Here is a 20,014-nt window from a genome sequence, read left to right on the forward strand (position 1 = left end):
ATTTGGAATGACAGTGCAGCTATTACCTTTTATGATACAAATAAGGATTTTAATTGCCAATTATCTGAAAAGTTTATATCCTTGAGCTAAATTTTTTTTTAATTTTATAACTCTGCCAACCCTAAATTTTCATGCGGTTTTTAATATCTTTGTTATGATTCAATCCACACATATAACGATTGCTTTAATCGTTTTCCAGGTCCCATAACTGTGCTGCTAGACCTTTATTTTTTAAAAATCGGTTTAGAAATAAGGATTTTAGAAGCTATAATATTAGAATATTAGTTGTTTGATCCTTATCCTATTGGGGAGTCTGATGGAGGTCAGGAACAAAGCCTAAAACCAACCCTAAGACTGTGCAGTCCAATCTAACGGCTGTCCATTTTTAGGTTGAGCCAGAACAGAAGGTTGCTTTCAGTCTACTGCGGCAGATATTATAAATAATCGGTCTGTTCTTTCTTTTTTCCAATCATTCAAAAACAAAACTTTTTTCAGACCGTCTATCTATAATCAGGCATAGCCTAGGTAGCAATAGATTTAATAAAATTGAAAAATTTTGTGGTCAGACCTTATTTGGACTCAAATATCAATATATTAAATGGGTTTAAATATTAAATTTTTCGTTCACAAAGGAAGTATTAATTAACACCTAAATTTATAATTTTGTTCAGAGAGGAATGGTTTATATTTTCAATATTAATATTGGAATAAAAATATTCATTTTTGTGGGCAGTAAAGGTAATAAAATAATAAACAAATTTATGAATTTCTTGGGTTGGCCATTTTTCGTTACGTGGGGGGAAGGGGGAAATTTTACAACCTCACAGATTTTTTATGACCTCTAGGTAAAACACCAAATTAATAAATATTTTGAATAATAATCACGAAATCTGAACATCAATATGTCAATACATAGTTGAATTACTTTTATCATTTTTACCTTTTTTAATCTAAAAATCTCACTGTTAGATGTATGTAATAATAGATCATTGGGTATATACATCAACTTATCTTCCATTGTCTTATCAAAGAAATCTTTAATACGATGCGATAATTATTTATACATCAATTTATCATGCATTGTCTTATCTCTTGAATAAAAGTTTTAAAACAAGAATTACAACATCCATAAAAGCGAAGCGAAGTTTATATACAATTGAGTCCATACATACTAACATATTACTGGCAACAACATCCATACATATTAAAATATTTTATGAATTTTAGTTTAGTCATTTTTAGGGTCTTTATAAAGCTAAATCTCTGAGTACCCATTAGACTGATTGAGTTCTGCCTTTATAAAATAATAACACTGGTTTTCGCCTATTTTATTAGTGTTGGGGTTCTTTGATTTTAGACTTGATTTGAAATGTTATAGTATAAATGAGTGTGCATTCACCTCTGTATATAATCACGTTCACTTGCTGTTTTATATTCGCAAAAAGACACAATAGCAAATTGATTCAAGACATGCTTTTTTTTCAATTATACGAAATTTATAGTTTATACTAATTGGATTTATTATTACTTAGATCTTACGCAAGATTATCCTGTACTCTAATGAAGTGAAACTTGTAGCTGGCTAATATAACGATGCCCCTATCTAGCCCCTTTAACCTGTCCAATCCCCTTCTACTAGGTAAACGATGTCAATGATGTCCATTAAAGCAACCTAAATTAACGACTATTTTCCTCCTGCCATAATATGCACGTAAAAATGTAAATGAAATGTGGAAGGGAATGGTCACCAAGTACATGATAGTAGTTAAAGTTTATCCATATCGGACCTTTTATTTACCTTGTAGGATAGAGAGAAATCAGGGAGGAAGGGGACATTGGACTGTAAATTATAACATTACCCAGTGCTTTAAATCACGTTCTTTTATTTTTTTTTAATTGATGAAGGTTAATTTTGTTTATCTTGATTGGAGAGTGTTCATCATTTTTTTAACCATTGTCTGATCCTTTAGGACCCATGGTTAGGATACAAAATAAAGAAAAAAATTGCTACATGTCTAAATTGCTATAGCTGTTCTCCGCCCACTTTATACAACTCCATCCCCCCTCCCCGATTTACTGACCACTTTGATTTTATTATTTTCTTTACTTTAACTGAAAACTAATTCAGGTATCTAAAGGGATAAGACAATGGGCGATAAATTTATGTACACCCTCAATGATGACACACAAAATTACCCCTTCTGTAGAACACAATTAGTGCTTGAAACGTTTGGACACACAACTTAAAAAACCAACCATTCAAAATTCACTAATGTCCCCAAGATTCTAAGGCCAATGATTAAGAAAACGTTATTATAAAACTTTAGGGGCTAGAGTAATAAACAGCTCATTGTACCCTCTATCTATGAATCTAACCACTCCCTTTCCTGTGCTACACATATGAATTAGTAAGAGTATTAGTTATTTCGCCCCTAGTCACTATTTTACCAATAGTTTTATCTATTTATCATTAAACTAGTTCCCAAAGTCTTAAAATAATGTTTTCCTATTTGTTTGCTTAACAACCTTGGGGACTTTTATTCCATTTTGATTAGTTGATTCATTTAATTGAGTGTCCAAACATTTGTACCACCAATTGTAATCTACAAAAGGGGTAATTTTGTGTATCATGATTGGGGATGTAAATCAATTTATCGGCCATTGTCATATCCCTTTAGATTCTGGATTTTTATCCTCCAGTAGGGGAGGGGATGGGGCAAGAGAAGTGGAAAGGAGAAATTGTTATTTTATACAGCTGCATAATTCATTTTACTAAAGTTCATAAAAATCTGGTGTAAGATCAAAGTTATAGTACATCCATTAAATAAGCATAAGAAGTAATGGAAATTGCAAATTAAATTCAAATTAAAAAGCTGAAATGTTATAAGAGTCATTAAAAAAGGTTTGAAACAAATAGGACTTGTCTATCACCCTAAAAATCAATTTGTTATGGGCACTATGGCAGACAAACCTAATATATAGAAAATATTTAAACCTATAAATTCTTTAGATAAATTTTACTATTTCCAATAGATATAAATATATCCCTCCCATATATCTTTACTAATAAAACAGGAAGTTGAGGTTTTGATCTGAGCAAGGGGTCAAACCTTACTTTTTATAAAGCAGAGCTTTTCTGTGGCTATGGTCGGTATGTCCTTCGTTTAAACAGTATTTTGTATTTAAGAAAAAAAAATACATATAATTTTGTAAAAATAATACATTTATATTATGCTTAATTTGTTCTAGCACTCTACAAATGTTAATATTCGTCCTACCATTTTAGAGCTTCGCTTTTATGGATGTTGTCATCCTTGAAATTTTCTCAGAAGCAGGGAGAGGGGGGGGGGGTAACATTTTTAATTATCTATTGTAAAACTACAAAATACATGTGTTAGGTGTGATTGGGGTAGGGTTGGTCAAATGGGGTTAAATTATTTTTTTTTAAGCGAAGCTTTTCTATAATTAGGATAGGTCCGTCCGTTATAGCTCTTTTCGTTAATTTAAACAGGTTAGAATTTTCCTATCGATTTCAAACTTTGTATGCTGATTCATATAACAGTTAGGTACGACTTAGAAATCGTAGCAACTCTATAATTGCTACCAGAAAGTCCGTACGTCCCTTTAAAATAAGCAAATTTTTACTTTTTTTGACAACAAATTTTTGAATGTTAAAATTATCCTATTCATCTGATTCTTTGAATACTGATTTCTATTTCAACAAGGTACAATGTGATAAGCGAAGCATCTCTATAATCAAGTCCTAAAAATGTCAGTATATCTTTAAACAGTATAATGTATTTAATCAGTTTTGCAACAAATTTACTTACAATTTTGTACATATAAGCTAATTCAATAATAGCTAACCGTTACGGACGCACGGATTGGTAAGACCTAATAATAGAAAAACTTCACTCATAATTGAATTTTCGATCCATTGTCCCCTCCCTTACTCCCTGCACTCTACTAGTGTTAATGTTTGTTTGTCCTTCCATTTCAGAGCTTTATGGATGTTGTCATCCTTGTTTGTTCATCAAATCATTCTATATGTCTTTCTACTTAGAACTGAAAATTAATATATTTAAAATAGACAGACACACAAATAATTTAACCCCCATTAACCCCCCCCCCCCCCATTTACATAATTAGATATATATTAGTTGTTGTTATAATCAAACATGATAATTAGTGAGGGGGGGGGCGGATTGGGTTAATTCCACTGCTGCTCTGTATTATACTTTAAAATAGACAAATAGACAGACAAACAGAAAAACTTCCTGTTACTTTATTTAAAGGATAGGATTGTCAAACAAAATACTCTTTTGAACACTAACAACCTCTCTCCTCATCTATTTTTTTCTAGTTTTAGGGCTTCACTTTTATGAATGTTGTCATCCTTATAGAACGTATAGCTTAATACAATTGAACATAGAACATTTAATTTCCTGATATATTTTTGCTTGTGATTGTAATATCATTAGCTGCTGCGCCCCTTTATGCAGTGGTGGGTAGCCTAAAACTATCTAAAAACTTAATAGGCTTACTGGGGGGGGGAGGGTTTCGGATTATTTTTCATAATATTTTAATCCCTAGAACCAACGCCGGCACCCCTCCCAATAAAATTTAAGCTTCTTTGTACATATCATTTTTACTCCTCCTACTAGCCATGAAGATCGACTTTTACTTTCATTCATGATTTACATATTTTTTGTCAGAAATTTAGTTTACCGGCCCAATGATGATACACATCATCCGCCTCCCCCCCCCCCCCCCCACCCTCTCAAAAAAACATTTTAACCGAAGTAGAGCAAATGAGGTTAAAAATTGAGCACGCACATATATAGAAGAGTTATAGGAAAAGAGGGGAGGGTTATTCATTATTCCATTTATTAGGTCGATGACAAATTAATTCCACGCTGTATCACGGGATGGGGGCGTGATTGAAATATGTAGTATACTCCTTTGATTAAACTCAATTTACGGGTTTTTATATAATTGCAACGTAGTTATAAGACTTTTGGTAGCAATAAATTGAGACGTTGGGTATCCCTCTAACTGAACCGATTTTTGATTAGTCAACGGTCTAAATTTGTCTCGGCCAGGATATGATTAAAAGCCTAAATCGGCCAAGGAATAGCCGAGTACAATATTTTTAAACTTAAAAAATTAAAAATAAAGAGCTAAATGATTTATTGTGTCTTTCTCTTTTTATCGACAGACGCACTTGGATATATTATTTTGATAATTAATTATATGTATTTCCCATGTTAACGTCACCTTATGTGTAAATTTGGTGAGCCACAGTATTGAGTAGCGTTGTTAAGTTAGGATGGAAGAATTTTGTAATGAAAGCAAAAGTGGGGTAGAGGATAAGGGATGGGGTAAAACAGGTTATCATAATGTTTTATTTTCTTGACTTTAAGTTAAACTCTATCATTTATTAATGAAAGTTTTGAGGGAGGGCCATAAATAACCCAAGTCTACTTAAATAACAAGGATGACAACATCCATAACAGCGAAGCACTGAAACTGTAGGACAAACGAACATTAACACTTGTACTGTGTCAGAACTGAATAATCACAATATAAAAGTTGAAGCAAAAGTGTAAATTTGTTGAAAAACTGCTTGATACAGGATAATGTTTTGGACATACTTACATTTTTAGAACTTGATTATAGAGTTGCTTCGATTGAAACATTATACTTTGTTGTCCAAAGAATTGAAGTTTGAAATCGGTAGGACAGTTCTAACATGCCTAAATTAACTAAAAAAGCTATCCGTTTTCTATAATTTGTCCGTCTGCGCTCCATTAATTCATGCATGATATTATTGTTTAGATTTAGAAAGAGTAGCAACTATGTAATACTTTTTGTTTATACTTATACATTTATGTTAATGTTTGATTGTACTACCATTTCGCTTTTATGGATGTTGTCATCCATGTTGATATAAACCCACCCCCCCCCCCTTTCATATTATGGAAGGGGATGGGGGATGGAGGGTGGTGTTAATAAAGAGGATTTCAGTGGCCAAATGTTTCAAAATTTAAAATTTGTAAAAGTAACTTTGGATACTAATGTAATTAACAGCTCAATTTCTCCTCCCTCCCTATTGTATTACAGACAGTTTTCCGCGGATATTTAGATAGATAGTACCCAAATTTAGATAAGAATAATCAATTTAATGTAAAATGTATACTATGTAAATGATTTTCATATATATCGCATTGTATTACAGACGGCTTTTTTAATTAGCAGTGTCTTAGCTTTTCAACTAAGTAATAATTTAAATATCATCATTGGGTACAAACATCAATTTATCATCCATTGTCTTATCTCTTGAGATCCCTGGTTGTGAATATATGTAGAGATTGTAAGATTAATTTAAGAAAAAAAAACAAGGATAAATAATGATATATCTTGGATAAAAGATTTGATGTCTGTACTAATTGATCTCGCTAACCCCCAAAATATGTAGGTAGAAAGAGGGGTTTTCGTTATTTATCGCATCATATTATAGACATTTTTCCGTGGATTTTAATTTTGAAACAAAAAAATTATAACAGGAAAAAGGTTAAATTAAAACTAAATAGAATTATATTATGATTGTTGAGATGTTAAAAACTAATATTGTGCTAAAAGGGGGGAGGGAGTTTTGCTTTTATGTAATATGCTAATATTACATTTTATTGCAGACAGTTTTCCGCGGATATTAAGAAATATAGTATTCAAATTTAAATTATCATAATGGTACCCATCTTACATAATTATAGTGGTACCCAATCGCGATGATATGATTTTCATATCTATTGCATTTTATTACAGACAGTTTTCCGCAGATATTAAAAAAATAAAGTACCCAAATTTAAATAATTATAATGATACCCAAACTTGTATAAAACTTGTATATATCTTGGAGAGATTTGGTGTTTTTAAATGGTAAATAGATACTCGCGTCTGTCTCAGATTTTTATTGCCCTAATTATCATTTGAATATTTTTAATAAACTTGTAAAATCATAAAGTTCATGAGAAGTTTGGAGATTAGTAATAAAGGGTTAGAAATTAAAAAAAGGGGACATAGAGGGCAATAAAATCCTGACCTGATTTTTTAATATTTTTATTCGGCCAAAATATTAAAATTTCCAGTCAATTTCACACGTCCCTAAATATCAATATTTTAATGGTAATTAACACCTTCATATTATTTTTTATTAAATTTCTACCCAGCATATGCCTGTCTATAATGTCTGCCGGCTCTTAAGAGAAATCTAGGCTGGCACTATCCAATATACAGGTAGAGCTGCCATTTCTCTTTTACTGTACCTTAACCCATAAAGTATATAAAATACGGGATGGGAAAACTAAGGCTGGTAGCTAGGATAAAGCTTTAGGTGTAAACTGATTTATTAAACATATTAATATTTAATTCTTTCAGCAAACCAACATCAACCTGCCCCCTACTTCCACGACCTTGATACTTGCAGAAACAAATGCCCGGACAACCACAGTGGTAACCCGGGATACTGGAAGACCAGAGGCTGGAAAGAACAGGAAGCAGATTTGAAGAACACACTGTATAAACAGCAGGTACAAAATTTATTCCAGCAAAGTGCCTAGAAGTCTTTGTGTCTGTCTGTTAACAATATCTATCTTAGCCAACAATTTGACTTTGACAGTGATGTTGATATAAGATCTTGGATACTGTGCCATACCTAGAAAAACTCCTGACCATACAGCTTGGTCTAATTTAGCTCTTATTGATTGAGGGCACATCCAAACTTTACCCCCCGGCTCTTGTTTGCAAGGCCACTTAAACCCCCCCCCCCCTCCTTATTTCCTCCGGTACTTGTACTTTACAAGACCAATCCCATTATTAGCTTCAATGGTTCTGTTCAACCGGAACTTAGAAAATAATAATCACCAATAAAAAAAAAAGGTAGTATATAGAAATATAATAAAACTATCCATAAGTGGTAAATGAGGGAAGTTTTCATTACAAAACCGCCCGGAGCAATTACACGCTCAAGGCATAACACCCTTCACCTACCCTCCATTAACCACCCCACCCCTCCACAAAATACACGTTCACAATCCGACTCTGCTACTGTTGTGAACCGGCGGCCTAAAACCGTCAGAGTTTTAGCCAAAAAACATAAACTCAACACCCCGTTTGAATTACGCGCCAAAAAACTCCTTAAAACAAAAAAAGCGCTACTTCAACGGAAAAAAACGGTTGACCGCAACTCTAGGCCCGTCGTTTCTTCATGCAGGCCCAGCGTTAGTCGCACCCCCCCAGGCCATAACAGCCACCACCGTAGCCCATCCCCGTCACCTATCCGAGGATTCCCTACACCCCCTGCAGCTCCCCAATTACTTGCAGCCCCCCACCTACCCTCCTCACCTGTTGATCCATTGATAACATTTCCCGTTACACATCCGTAAAACGGCCTTTCACCACAAACCCCCACAACCCCTACAGATACTGAAGAGTTTGAGCTAGCCCCACAGCAACTAGATTGGGATAATTATTCCCCCATACCATCCTTTCAAAAATCAGCTTCAATTCTTGAAGAAGCTCTGGAACAACTCTATTCTGAAGATTTACAGAAAGAGGTTCAGGACGAGGTTTTTTTATAACCCTGAAGAGTTCCCGTTACACGACCACCTCCCAGGCTCCGCTTATAACCCTTCCACATTGACACACAATATTAGTGTCGATTTATCTACACTTTTTACAGCGCAGACCCCAACCATGACTGATGAGGCAACCAAACTCATCATTGAATGCGATGAGTGCATGATGATAGACGAAGACTGTCAGGGCATCATAAATAACCCTGACAGGTTTAGCATTGAAAAGCTAGACAATAGTCTATCATTATTGGAAGAAAAAGCCTCGTCAATTCGCCACATCATAGCTTTCTTTCGCAACAGCCCAGACCCAAGGGTCACCGAAGCTGATGTAAACAGAGCACTACAGCTACGTATAGCAATGCGCTCGAAAATCGAAATCATTCATGAACATCGTACTTCACGATTGAAAGCCCAATCAATTATGACAACTGCTGCTCCAGCAGTACCTCTCTCTACCTGTTCTGACGACTCGACTACCACTTCAGCAGTCGGATCTGAGGCAGGTACCTTACCATGTGACAGGCAAGTAACTGCCCCTCCAGCAGTTAAGGCTCAAGCCACAGCTGTTCCTGCAGCAACTACGCTCCAGCATACAGCCCCCATCCCCAACCGCATAAATCCTACGACATACGCGGTGAAGCAAGCAAGGGTAAAACAAAAAAGGGACCCTCTGCTTGTGGAGCTTGACGACCTCTGCGAAAAATTCACCGACCTTAAAACCACCGAAGTTAAGCAGTTAGGTCAGTTCAATAAGCTCAATGCTCAATTTAAAGAGCTACTTGAGAAAGCACAGCGAACCTTACAGAAAGCCAAAACCTTATGTGAGGACGCAATGGTTACTGACATGGAGCAAGATGCAACAGCATTAGATGCCCAGTCAACCATGCCTGCAAGGCAACGCACAGATGTTGTGCTCAGCCGAAAAAAACATTAAGGCTTGTATGAAGCAACTGTCGTTCCACTATGGCAGTAAAACCAGCATCATAGCCAAACGCAAGGCTAAAATCATGGAACTTGGACCATGCCCAAAATACAACTGGGAACAGCAGATTACCTGGATGGTAAAACTCCTTTCATTACTCGCTGATACCCAAGAGTTTGCAAAAGAGAACGATGCGGAGCAAACTCTGTATCACGGCAAAACAGATATCGCCAACTCCGTGCTGAACCTTCTCAAAGGCGACTACTTTAAGGAAATGTCAAAAACGTTCCTCAAAAGCGCTGATGAAAATGGAGAGGAAGATGGGCAGTATTGCTATGAACAGCTTCTCCTCTTCCTTGATTGTAAGCTACGCCAACTCCAATACCAACTTAATCAGCATGAAGGAGCATCCCTCCATACTGGCACCACAACCTCTGTTGGAAACAATGCCAACACAAGCAGTGGTAGCTCCAGCAATAGACAGCCACACCAGACTGGTAACAACCCTGGTCAGAAAAACTTGAACCGGAGTAAACCAGCCTTGAACACTTACACGGCTTCAACTTTCAATGCATCAGAGGAGCCAAAACAATGCTTTAAAGGCAAGACTGTTGACAAGTCGGCTAAGACGCAAACCCCGCTCTTAGCATATACAGGCGCATCTTCAAAGCCCGTATTGACTGATTGTGCTCTTTGTCAAAACAAACATACATATTTGTTTGAATGCAACGTGTACATCAACACACCGCACAAGGAGAAACGTAAACTCCACTGCAAGACAAAAGCATGTCACAGGTGCCTCAGGATGGACGCCAACGTCAATTTTGAAAACATTGACGCTTGGTTGAATCACCACAAAAATAACTGTCGCACAACCTTTTACTGTCAAACCGACAGTTGCCAGTACGCGTCACTCCACCGTGTACAGAAACACATACTTGCATGTTCTGTTCATACTGAGCAGAACAAGCGTCGCCTGGACGACTTCCGCAAATCCTTGCCAAAGGACATGCATATAACCTCTGGCAATTTACTGTTCATGGACAATATCACCATGAACCTCCAAACCTCCGACTCCTCACCTGAAGATTCCGGCCCCAACACCTTTCTTGATGTTCCCGCCCCTGGCATCTTCATGTGCCAAAATGTTCCTGACCCCTCGGGGAACCCGCTATTCGTGTTTTATGACAGCGGGTGCGGTACTGCAGCAGTCTCAGCCTCAGCGGCTATAAGACTAAACGCGTCGGAGCACCGCCCAGGACCGACCCTCATGAACGTAGCAGGTGGTAAAGTTGTTCACTTACCCTATGGAAGTGACAAGTTTACACTGCCCGTTGACGACAGTTCTATGTCTGCGACCATAATCGCCGCAAAGATGGACACATTAATGGCTCCGTTTCCCAGATGGGAACTCAACGAGCCGTACAATGACCTTGTTGCACATTACAAGGGTCATGAACTCCTACCAACTGTACCTGATGTCATTGGAGGAGGCCAAGTTGACATAATTCTCGGGATCAAGTACAACTACTTGTTCCCAATGCGCATGTGCTCATTACCCTGTGGCCTGTCATTATACAGAAGCCCACTCAAGGGTGTCAATGGCCACACAGGTGTAATTGGTGGACCACACAAGGCTTGGGCTACAGCAGCTGAGACGGTAAATTTCGTTGGTGCTGCATTATTTTTCACACACGAACTGTCTGCATATCGTTACACCACTGAATCACTTTTCACCAGTGGCAAAAATTGGTGTGCAGCTGACCCCAAAGATGATACCTTCCCACATCTCCGTCCAATCACTGTAGAGGAAACTACAGATGAGGACACTTTGCTGGATGTTCATACATACAGCTCAAATATCCAACATGTCAAAACACATGAAAGGAAATTCCTTGAAAGTGAAGACATTGGCACACAAGCACCTTACCGTTGTATAGGATGCCGCGTCTGCAACGATTGCAAAAACGGCGATATCCTGGAGGCAACTTCTCTCAAAGAAGAAGCCGAACAATTCCTTATCAAAAACTTGGTTAAGTTCAAACCTGACGAAAAACGGATCGTAGCAACCCTCCCTTTCATTGCCGATCCGGTTAAGGAGTTGCAACCCAACAGAAATAGGGCCCTCAAAGTCCTGGAGTCACAGTTGCGAAAACTCCAAAAAGATCCTGAGGCAAAACTACAGGTATTGGCATCACATGACAAGCTAGCATCTAATGGCTACTCATGTGACATTGACGACCTGTCCACTGAGGAAAGAGCTTTAGTAGACAACCTTCCAGGAGAATATTACCTCCCTTGGCGCTTCGTCACTAAAGAGAACTCAATCTCAACACCTGTGCGTGTAGTCTTCGACGCATCTGCGACGACTTCCTCAGGTAAAAGCTTAAATGATGTCTTGGCAAAAGGCACCAACAAATTGGAAAAGATCCTAGCTTTGGATATCAACTTCAGAGCAGGCCCGCATGCCTTCGCATGTGACATACGGATGGCTTACAACCAAGTCAAGTTGGAACCATCTGAATTCCGCTGGCATAAATACTTATGGGTCGACAGCCTTGACCCCAGTGGCACTGTCAGAACACGTATCATGCGCACAATCATCTACGGTGTTAAACCCTCTGGCAACCAAACAGCAGAGGGAATTGAACAGGTAGCTCAGTATGTCATGGACAACTTCCCTGAACACACTGCAGGTGCCCAGGTCCTCAAAACTAAAACATATGTTGATGATACCTCTGATTCAACAGACTCCGCAGCTGATCTGGATAAACTTATTGCTGGAGTTAAATTCATACTTGACTTAGCAGGCATGAGTGTTAAAAGCTTTGTCAGATCTTCAGCTGTACCTGAAGATACCGTGTCCAGTGACGGAATACATGTCGGATACCTCGGCTATCGCTGGGCACCACTAGCCGACACCCTCAGCTTGGACGCAAAACCGTTGTCATTTGGTAAGACAAAACGAGGGAAAAGACCTCCACCAGTAGAAGGCAGCCTTGAAGAGGCTCTTCTACCTAACTTTACCAAAAGAACCATTCTGTCGCAAGTTGCTTCAAACTTCGACATCCTTGGGTTATGCACCCTTGTGACTGCTAAATTCAAAGCAGATTATCACGACCTCCTTTCATATGCCACTGGTTGGGATGATGGGCTCCCAACCAAGCTGCTCATCACCTGGGTGGCCAACATTGAAACCATGCAACAACTTGCATCGGTTTCATGTCCACGGTCAGTGATCCCGGCAAACTCTAAACCCAAAGTTGATCTGTTAGTATCTGTTGATGCTAGCCAAAACATGGCAATTGTATGTGTGCATGTTAGATCAACATCTCTCTCAGGAGAGGTCACTGTCCATTTAGCAGCTGCTAAATCCAAGATTGTGACCGGCTCCACAATCCCTCGAGCAGAGCTCAGAGCAGCTGTTGTAGGCACCATTCTTGCAACAACTGTCGCAAAAAACCTCAAGAACAAGGTTGACAAGGTCACCTTTTTTACAGATTCCAGTGTTGTCCTGTCTTGGCTTCATCAAGACGCGCGACCACTCTCCCTTGGCGTGCGCAGCTGTGTAATCGAAATTCGAAGGTTCTCTTCCCCTGATCAATGGCGTCATGTTGAATCTGAAAACAACATTGCAGATCTTGGGACTCGTTTCCTTGCCACTATCAAGGACATTGACTCTAACTCAGAATGGCAGAATGGCAAACCCTGGATGTATCTCGACTACCAGGACATGCCAGCCAAATCCTTCAAAGACCTCAAGCTAACAATGGAGGCAAAACAGGCCGCTGCCCAAGAGGTTAGAATCCTTCACAGTGATTCAAAATCACCTCAGGAAAGGACAGCTGAGATAACAAAGTTTTCAGGTTATCTCTATGACCCGTGTAAACAGTCCTGGCCTAAATCTCTCCGTGTCATTGCCATTATTCGAAAGTTCTGCTTCTTTGATTTCAAATCATATCGCAGTAAGTCAAAGGCAAAAGCTGCACAACTCACCACAAGGGTTGTCCAGCTATCAGACGAGGAAATCCAGACAGCTGAGAATTACTACTTTAGGCTAGCCACCAAAGAAATAATCAAGTTCTCCAGCTCAAAGGCCCACGGCAACAATGTCGTCTCTGATGATGGGATCATAAAATACAATGGTCGTATTGTCGAGGGAACAAACATTGAAGATGTTGACAATATCATGCCAGATTTGTCTCCGCTTCATTTCGTTAGACCAATTGTTGATTGTCATAGCATATTAGCATACTCCATTATGCTATATGCCCACCAAGAGCTTGCACTACATAGAAATGTAAATGCAACACTCTTAGAGTCTAGGCACATTGCCTACATTCTCAATGGCAGAGATCTCTCCAAGGAGATTCAAGCAGCTTGCCCACACTGTCATAGGTTTAAAGCCAAGCTTTTAGAAGCTGAAATGGGACCAATCCACCAAAACAGATTGACCATTGCTCCTCCATTCTATTACTGCCAACTTGACCTCATGGGTCCCTTCCTGGCCCACTGTGAACACAACCACAGGTCCTCAGTCAAGGTCTGGGGCCTAGTCTGTAGAGACCCAGCTTCCTCTGCTACTGCTTGTTATGCTATGACAAAGTATAACACAGACGCCTTCCTACAGGCTTTCCAACGGTTTGTTCATCGGTACTGTTACCCCAAAAAGGTGTACATCGACCCAGGTGCACAACTTATCAAAGGTGTAGCAAAGTCAGAATTTTCTATGGCTGACATTACCAAAACACTGAATGGAAAAAGCTGTAGCATCGAATACGAAATCGGTCCTACCGCTGCACACAATTATCAGGGATGTGTGGAACGCTCTATCAAGGAAATTAAAACCTTGTTCAATGCAACATTCAACGGTCTCAAATTGGATGTTATGTCATATGAAACTGCATTCTCATACATTGCCAACGAGATAAACAACATGCCAATCTGCACTGTATCCAGGACTGAGGTCATAGGTCATGCAGACCTCATCACTCCAAACCGTCTGATACACGGCAGAAATAACAGGCGAGCACCCACTGGGCCAATGAGGGTAGAACAACCCTCCCGTCTCCTGGAACAGATGGAGCGCCTCTACCAATCATGGTGGCAAATCTGGCTGTATGAACGTCTCCCAGATTACATCCCAAGGCCAAAAAAGTTTGGCAAAACAGGTCCACAGCCTGAAGAGATGGATATCGTTGTCTTTCTCCGTGCCCCAGATGAGTTAATCGGGGACCAACTTTGGCGCCTTGGCCAAGTGTTACACCTCATCACTTCCGATGATGGTATTGTCCGTCAAGTAATTATTCGTTGGCGGAAACACTGGAGAGAAGAGTTTCATGAAACCAGAAGAAGTGTCAGGCACATTGCTATTCTCTTCTCCGAGGACGAGTTATCGTTAGTCGACCAAATCAGGTCCGCGTCTTCCCAGTGTGACAAGTCATACCTCACCGAACAAAACCACATATAACGGTACACCGACAAACGTCCTACCGCAACAAACGTCCTACTACGACAAACGTCCTACGCGACAAACGTCCTAAGCGACAAACGTCCTACTGCGACATCTCTTAAGTAAAACGTCCTAAAAATTTAAAGGTCGAATTTTGTAATGCAAGGATGTATCGGGTTCGAAACCATACCATTTGATAGCCAACACAGACTTTTGGAAAACTGTCGGTCAGATTTTTAAAATTTAGCCTATGGTTAAAGTTATTCAAAAAATAAATTTCAGTTAAAGATTATTTTCCTGTGTTTTATCGCCATTTTGAATTTTATATTGATAAGTATTCTTACAATTAGAGGATTTTGTCCTTAAATTTGGAAGATTTTTTTTATTTCATAATTTTTGAAAATTTTTAGGACGTTTTACTAAAGAGATGTCGCAGTAGGACGTTTGTCGCGGTAGGACGTTTGTTGTTTAGGAGGTTTGTCGTTTAGGACGTTTGTCGCATTAGGACGTTTGTCGTAGTAGGACGTTTGTCGGTGTACCGTATAGTACCCATATAACACCTTATAAAACAACACGGCTGAAATTGCCACTAAATAGCAAATGAGTACTGGTCCCCAGAACTTACTGCTTTTCTCTTCAAAAAACACGGCTAAAATTGCCACTAAATAGCAAATGAGTACTGGTCCCCAGAACTTATTGCTTTTCTCTTCAAAAACACGGCTGAAGCTACCTGAAAACTGCTTGCTCCTGCCTTAATTTTACAATTCAAATAACCTTGACAAAACCAATCATGTTTGTACCTAACGGTGATTTTTTTACTTTACTTGGCACAAACAAGACTTCTTGCTTTTTCATTGTCACTGATGTTTTAACAGCATTTTATCATTAAAGTAATTTTAACTCTTCAAAACACAACTACCACACTATGTAGTAATGTACTTTTAATCATTTCAACCTCATAACAAACATAACTACAGCGCTGTTTACAACGTTGTAGCTTAATCAACTCATCGCTCCACCATTTCATAACCAAACGGTGGGATTGTAATTATCTCCCAGTTGAGCAGAACCGGAGTGTTACAACATCCATAGAAGCGACATTTAGTATTATTATAATTTATTTTGTCCCTATATATTATGTATAAAACTATTGTATTATGTATAAAACTATTGTATTATGTATAAAACTATTGTATCCCTTTATCCACACTACCGCGTCTAACAAACATTTTTTTGTTTTAGTCATGATGGATTCCAACAACAGAACCATCAAAGAAGCTACCCTAGAGTTATATAAAGCCAAAAAGAAAAGGTCAAAGATGGTCCAGACTTCAGCTTACGCAAAGCTGGCAATAAATGAGGAACATTCCATTGATAAGCAACTCTATGATGATATTACCAGTGAAGGTATGGTAACACTTCTGCTGGAGGAAGCCCAAACGGCCCAAAAAATCAATTTGGTGAGAAAAACGATTGATGAACTCCAGCATAAAATATTCGATCTCTCGGACCAAATCGAAGCCACTGACAAAACAGGAGGCAACTTCACACCTGGCGAGGAAGATGATATACCTACACCAGAGTGGACCAACAAAGGCACCTTTTGTGAAACAACTCGATACATCCGGGAACAAGTCGTCAAGAGAGCAAAGTTCCAACTACTTTCAAAAATGAAAGTCCCAGACGAGGATAGGACTCCCCCTCCATTACCTGATGACTTACTGGAAGAAATCGACAATCTTGTGGGATACACGGCAAGAAACAATACAGAAAAACTGTATACTCAAGCCATTGATGTTGATCTTATCCGGCAGCTAGTCGGACCAGATCATGCAAAAGCCCGAAGGTACCAAAGATTGTTTACAGACACTTTGTACATCAATCACCTTATAGCCAAACGAAAAACCCTTGAGGTACATCTGGCAAGATTGGAGTATACAGCTGCTCAAAAAAAGTACCTGCATCGAATGAAAACTGTGGAGAATATGGATGCCTTTATCCAGACCATCCCCAAATATCACACAAACCGTTTATTTTGCAGAAAGAAAACTTGTAAAGACTGTAAACATAAGTCCACCCCAACTTTGGCAACTTATGGTCTTCAAAAAAAGTCTGCTAAATTCCGTAATCCAGCACCGAAACCATCACGGCGTCAAAAATCACTATCTCCAGAGTGTCCAACACTATCACAGCGCTGGATAGCACCTTCACCAGAGTTTAGGCAACCCTCACCACCCCCAAGAGAGGTCCACTATCAAGAAGAAACTCAGTATCGGACCGATTACTATCAACAGGAAAACCACCGTGAAAACTCTCAGATCTCCGAGTTTTCATATCAGTCTGACCACCAGCCTTATGGTCGTAGGGATTACCCAACGACCCATGACCAATATCGGGAGGACCAATATGACCCCTGTGACCGCCGCCAGTATCTTGAACAATATGACCCCCGTGACCGCCGCCAATATCCTGATCAATATGACCCCCGTGACCGCCACCAGTACCAAGAATACCGCCGTGACCACCAAGAATACCCACATCACGAGGAATTCTATGGCAGGATGTCTCCCAAGCGGCCAAGATACTAAATTAAAAGTAAGAACAATAAAATATTGTATCATTTTATCGTGATTTTATGAAAAAAATATAAGTTTTTTTTATGTGTTTTATCTTTTTAATATTCCATATCCCGTTTTAAATTTTAAAAAAAAAGTTTTATTCCACTGCATTAATTCTGAATATTTCAGAACCAAAAAAAGCTATAAAAAAAAATGAACAACTACAGCAATCAGCTACCTCAACTACCGCTGAGCACCCACAATGGAACATGGGATGGGGAATACAACCACCAAAGGTACGTTCAGCGTGAAATTCACCTTATCCATGGCGTGGTCGAGTTGGCCCGTCGTGGGATGAACTCCCACTTCACCCATTTCCCCCATGACGGCCTGGAGTCTGCAGAAAACCGTCACGCCATGGCGCCGGGTCTCAGTGTCACGGATAAAAAAGCTAGTCTCCAAGTTAAGGAAGGCCAGAACACAGCTGGCGGATGTCCTAGACCAGCTGGTGGAGATGGATGACGAAGTAACGGCTCAGAAGTCCAATGTCTTACATCTGCAGCAATTACTCCATGAGTTTGCTGACCGTCTGAGCAGCATGGAATTATCATTCAGTGAGGCTCAAGAACGTTTCCAGGAGGACAGATACCTCTACCAGGAGCGACTGCATTCTGCCAACCGCGCTACCATGAGGACCCAGGAGCAGCTGGAAGTCACCAGAGAGGACGCCAGACAACTCCAGGAGCAATTGGAGGCACAGGAAATCACGATCCTGGCCCTCATGATGGACAATCTCCACCTCTAATTTAAAATTCTGCCTCAGAAAACATTTTTTACTGTCATTTTCTATTTTTTCAGAATACACGGGTATGGATAAAAATAAAAACACAAAGTTTAAGTTAAAAAAAATGAAATGAAATAGCTAATCAAAATTAAAGTAGGTCTAATACTTTAAAAATACCTTAATATTGTAAGGTAATAGCTTCAAGACCGGTTTGTGTCGCCCTTTCCCACTAACAAAATATTGTAAAATATGCAGTGGTCTGTTTGCAACCCTATGTTCTTTTCTTTCCTCACTGGAGTGTGCAGTCCAATCTAACAGCTGTCCATTTTTAGGTCGAGCCAGAACAGAAGGTTGCTTTCAGTCTACTGCGGCAGATATTATAAATAATCGGCCTGTTCTTTCTTTTTTCCAATCATTCAAAAACAAAACTTTTTTCAGACCGTCTATCTATAATGTCTGCCGGCTCTTAAGAGAAATCTAGGCTGGCACTATCCAATATACAGGTAGAGCTGCCATTTCTCTTTTACTGTACCTTAACCCATAAAGTATATAAAATACGGGATGGGAAAACTAAGGCTGGTAGCTAGGATAAAGCTTTAGGTGTAAACTGATTTATTAAACATATTAATATTTAATTCTTTCAGCAAACCAACATCAACCTGCCCCCTACTTCCACGACCTTGATACTTGCAGAAACAAATGCCCGGACAACCACAGTGGTAACCCGGGATACTGGAAGACAGAGGCTGGAAAGAACAGGAAGCAGATTTGAAGAACACACTGTATAAACAGCTGGTACAAAATTTATTCCAGCAAAGTGCCTAGAAGTCTTTGTGTCTGTCTGTTAACAATATCTATCTTAGCCAACAATTTGACTTTGACAAAGACATTTATAAACCTTCCCTTAAAAGTGTAACCAAATTGGAACAGTATTAGCAAGCTGTTTTCGTTATCGGCCGGCCGGAAATCGGCCGACTTCGGCCGGATTCGGCCGATTAACATAATCGGCCCAAATTTTCTTCATGTTAAGTTTAAAAATATCGTATTCGGCTATTCCTCAGCCGATTTAGTCGTCTAAGGTGGCAAAAAAATAGTCCTGGACGTAATAAATTCAAATCCGTTGACCAATCTAAAATCCGTCCACTGGTTGTCGCGTAACGATGTTTTTAAAGTTGTAGACATGATAATAATTGCATAAAATAGAAGTAAAATTTAAAAATACCGTAGCCGGTTATTCCTTGGCCGATTTAGTCGGCCAAGGTGGCAAAAAAATAGTCCTGGTCGTAATAAATTCAAATCCGTTGACCAATCTAAAATCCGTCCACTGGTTGTTGCGTAACGGTGATTTTAAAGTTGTTATAAATGCTGCGTATATTATAAATATAATAATGTCGTCTTCGAAATGAAAATTTTACTCTAAGAAAATTTTTGAACTACAAATGTGATTTAGATGGACCTTTTACCATAAAATTACTTTTTCATAAACTAATTATTATTTAACTACCTTTTTTAAAGTAGCTGCAACCATTTTCCACCCAAAAAAATTATTGACTGCACTTAATCTACAGGGATAAGACATTGGTCGATAAATTCATGTACATCCTTAAGAGGTCTCTATCTGTCTGTCTGTATTACCTTATTTTCTTGATTGATACATTGGGG

General features: G+C 38.9%; 1 protein-coding gene and 1 long non-coding RNA gene across 4 annotated transcripts in view; one reads left to right on the forward strand and one right to left on the reverse strand.

Moving 5' to 3' along the window:
- The window catches only part of LOC145304204 (death-inducer obliterator 1-like), a 116,136-nt gene that overhangs the window by 86,892 nt on the left and 9,230 nt on the right, over positions 1-20,014 (reverse strand). The gene's annotated exons all lie outside the window — the stretch shown is intronic.
- On the forward strand, positions 7,241-19,087 carry LOC145304160 (uncharacterized). The gene is made up of 4 exons (XR_013874003.1): positions 7,241-7,296; positions 7,438-7,589; positions 18,685-18,855; positions 18,997-19,087. It is a non-coding gene; the product is annotated as an uncharacterized LOC145304160 (long non-coding RNA).

This window comes from Acartia tonsa, chromosome 13, assembly GCF_053477335.1.
Source record: "Acartia tonsa isolate MP-2025a chromosome 13, ASM5347733v1, whole genome shotgun sequence".
Taxonomy (NCBI): domain Eukaryota; kingdom Metazoa; phylum Arthropoda; class Copepoda; order Calanoida; family Acartiidae; genus Acartia; species Acartia tonsa.